The sequence below is a fragment of the Erythrolamprus reginae genome, chromosome Z (assembly GCF_031021105.1).
Source record: "Erythrolamprus reginae isolate rEryReg1 chromosome Z, rEryReg1.hap1, whole genome shotgun sequence".
NCBI classification, from domain to species: Eukaryota; Metazoa; Chordata; class Lepidosauria; order Squamata; family Dipsadidae; genus Erythrolamprus; species Erythrolamprus reginae.
Window position 1 is genome coordinate 78061790 of NC_091963.1, and position 4171 is coordinate 78065960.

Sequence of the window (4171 nt, forward strand, 5' to 3'; positions counted from 1 at the left end):
AAGAGAGATTGAGAGAACTGGGCATGGACAGCCTAGAAAAAAGAAGGTCTAGAGGGGACATGATAGCAGTTTACAGATACTTGAGGGGTTGCCACGGCGAGGAGGGGGTCTCTTTATTCCCCAGGGCACCAGAGGGCCGGACGAGGAACAATGGTTGGAAGCTGACCAAGGAGAGATTCAACCTGGAAATAAGGAAGAACTTCCTGATGGTCAGAGCGATCAACCAATGGAACTGCCTGCCAGGGGAGGTGGTGAACTCCCCAACTCTGGACACCTTCAAGAGGAGATTGGACTTCCATTTGGCTGGGGTGCTGTAGGGTTTCCTGCTCAGGCAGGGGGTTGGACTCGATGACCTAACAGTCCCTTTCAACTCTATTAATAAATAAATAAATAAATAAATAAATCAATCAATTAGAATTCATTTCCTACACAAGAACAGGAAGCTCCAAGCAATGTACCCTCTAATTTTTTTCGGTGTGGGCGGAAAAGTATAGTGTCTGAGCGACAGTCCCTTTGGGACTGGGCGGAATAAATAAATAAATAAATAAATAAATAAACAAATAAGAAAAAAATCCCTTTTATTAAAAGAAATTAATAATTTAAAAAAACCAAAATCCATTACTATTAAAACTAAATCAACCAGCAAAACCAAAAACATAACTATTAATAAAAACAGGTGAGGGCTGGGGTTTTTTTCTCTGTTATTATTTAAGTGCTTTTACCATATGCTTTAAATCAAGTCACTTCTCTGTTTCTCTCTCCTGTCATTCTCTGCCTCAATCATTTTCTCATTTCTCTTTTCTCCCCTTTTTTCTATCATTTCTCTCTATCTCTTCCTTCCACTCTTCTCTCTCTCTCTTGCTTTCTCTGTCTCTCTCTCACACTCTCTTCCTTCCTCTCTCATCTCTCTCTTTCTTTCTTTCTTTCTCTTTCTCTCTCTTTCCCCCTCTTGGTCTCTTTCTTTTTCTCACTTTCTCCCTCTCTTGCTTTCTCTCTCTCTCTCTCTCACTCTTTCTTGTTTTCTTTCCCACACTCTTTCTCCCTCTTGCTATCTCTTTCTCTCCCCCCTTTCTCTCTCTCTCTCTTTCTCACTTTCTCTCTATCTTGCTGTCTGTTGCTCTCACTCACTCTCGTTCTCTCTCCGTTCTTCTCAGCGGAGGCTGGTGATATTCAATGTCGGGGGGGCGCGCGGTTGCGCGCGCTCCCTATCTCCATACCAGGCCACTCGGAACATTCAAAATAAGAAAAGCCTTCGCTGGCGACAGTTTTTCTTATTTTGAATGTTCCAAGTGGCCTGGTATGGAGATAGGGAGCGTGCACAACCTGCCCCGCCTCTCCTGCAACCCCCTTGCTGAGAGCCCGGGATGAAAGTGCTCTCAGCAAAGGGACTGAGACGGGCAGGGCATGCGTTCCGGGTGCGGAGGAGCCGCGCCCAAAGGTAGGAGGCGGAGGAGGAGCAGAGGGGGCGGATCGGGCGGGGGGCAGTGATGAAAGGCCGAGGGGGCCGGAGGCAACATGGGGAGGCAGGGGCGACTGCGGCTCCCTTCCCTTCTGCTGCCGGCGCCTCCCCGCCCCCGCCCCCCCTGCGGGACTGCGTGCCCATGGAAAATGGGGACTGCGCGCCCATGGAAAAGGGCGCGCGAGGCGGTATTTTGGGCTGCACGTGCGCTCACGTGCGCAGCCTACAGGGAACGGTGGCTCCAAGGCAGGATCCAAGAGGGTATCAATTTCTCTCACCCCGTGTGTACTTTGTTCCTAGGACCAGGATCCCTGTCCCCTCAGGGAGGGAATTAGAAGAATTAAACCAGAAAGAGATAAACAAGCATGCCTTACTAAACTGAATGTCAACAAATTGCCAGGTCCAGATAATCTTTCTCTAAGACCATACACTGTATCTGGGGATTGCAGGGAGGCAAATGTAACCCCGATCTTCAAGAAAGGATCCAGAGGTGATCCAGGAAATTATAGACTAGTCAGTTTAACCTCAGTTTCAGTCAAAGTGATGGAAACCATTATTAAAGATAAAATTACTGGGCACATAGAAAAACAGGCATTGCTGATAGAAAATCAACATGGTTTCTGCAAAAGCAAATCATGTCTTACTAAGGCTCCTAAAAAAGCTCTTCAGCCACAGAATTAGAGGACAGATCTTGTCCTGGATTGGTAACTGGCTAAATTGTAGGAAGCAAAGGGTGGCAATAAATGGACAATTCTCTGGATAGAAAGCAGTGAGAAGTGATGTACCACAAGGTTCAATTTTGGGACCTTTACTTTTTTATTTATTAATGATCTGGATGTAGAAGTAAACAGTGTGGTAACAAAGTTTGCTGACAACACTAAATTGTTCTAGGTAGTGAAAAGTGAAACTGATTGTCGGGAGCTCCAGAAAGATCTCTCAAAATTGAGTGAGTGGGCAACAAAGTGGCAAATGCATTTTAACCTAAACAAGTGCAAACTTATGCATATTGAGGCAAAGAACCCCAATTATACCTACCAGCTGATGGGGACCAAGCTTTCTAAGACAACCCAACAAAGGGATCTTGGGGTTTTGGTGGACAGCTGAATGAAGACGTCAACCCAGTGCGCAGCAGCAATAGAAAAGCTAATTCCATGCTTGGCATGATTAGGAAGGGAATCAAAAATAGGTCAGCAAGTGAGACCACACGTGGAGTACTGTGTACAGTTCTGATCACCACATCTCAAGAAGGATATAATAGAACTGGAAAAGGTGCAAAAAAAGAGCAACAAGAATGATCAAATAAATGGTGCACCTCCCTTATGAAACCAGCCTTGAAAGATGGCGTTTAAGAGGTGACTTGATTGAAATATATAAAATCATGCATGGGATAGAAAAGATGGATAGAGAAAAATTATTTCTCTATCACACAATACTAGGATCAGGGGGCACTCCCTAAAGCTCAAAGGTAAGAAATGAGGACAAATGAGGGAAATATTTCTTCACCCAGAGGGTCATTGGTTTATGGAATTCACTTCCAGAAGAGGTCATGACAGCTGTCAGCCTGGATAGCTTCAAGGCAGGATTAGACAAATTCATGGATGCCAAGTGTATCAGTTGTTATTGAAATGGATATCTAAGTGCCGCCTCTTTGTTGATTGAGGCAGACAGGATTCCCTTGGGTACCATTTTTGGGGATCAAGGAAAAGGGAGGGCTTTGCCTTCTCTTTCTGCTCAAGATCGCCATGTACAATTGGTGAGCCACTGTGTGACACAGAATGCTGGAGTCGATGGGCTTTGGCCTGATTCAGCATGGCTCTTCTTATGTTCTTATCATCTTACCATTAAACCATTTTTTCAAGCAGTCTCCATGTTTCAAGTATCTTTTTTCCCAGCTGGAACTGGACCCAGATGGACATTTATTCCAACATTGGCAACCAAAATTGGATGCAATATTCCAAGTGTGGCCTTACCAAGAAATTGTAAAGTGGTATTAACACTTCATGTGCATGATTCTATTCCTCTGTTTATGTAGCTAGAACTTTGTTGGCTTTTTTTGGCAGCTGAAGCACACTGTGGGCTCATATTTAAGTGATTGTTCATTAAGATTCCAAGATCCCTCTCACAGTCATCATTATTGAGCAAGGTACCACATATACTATACTTGTGCATTATGTTTTTGTTGCCTAAATGTAGAACCTGGCTTTTTTCACCATTTAATTGCATTTTGTTATATAGCAGCCAACGTTCAAATCTATCAAGATTTGTGTTTTAAGCCTATCTTCCAGCCTGGCGACGTAGGTGAGTCTTAAGACTCTTATGACAGGCAAGGAGGGTGGGGGCAGTGCAAATCTCCAGGGGGAACTGATTCCAGAGGCCCCCACAGAGAAGGCTGTTCCCCTAGGTTCCGCCAAGCGACATTGTCTGGCTGACGGGACCTGGAGAAGGCCAATTCTATGGGACCTAATCAGTTGCTGGGACTCATGCGGCAGAAAGCAGTCCTGCAAGTAATCTGGCCCAATGCCATGTAGGGCTTTATAGGTTATTACCAACACTTTGAACTGTGTCCGGAAACCAATCAGCAACCAACGCAGTCCATGACCGCTCTTGCATCTGCATTTTGCATGATTTGAAGTTTTTGAACTGTCTGCAGAGGTAGCCCCATGTAGAGAGCATTGCAGTAGTCAAACCTCGAGGTGATAAGGGCATGAGCAA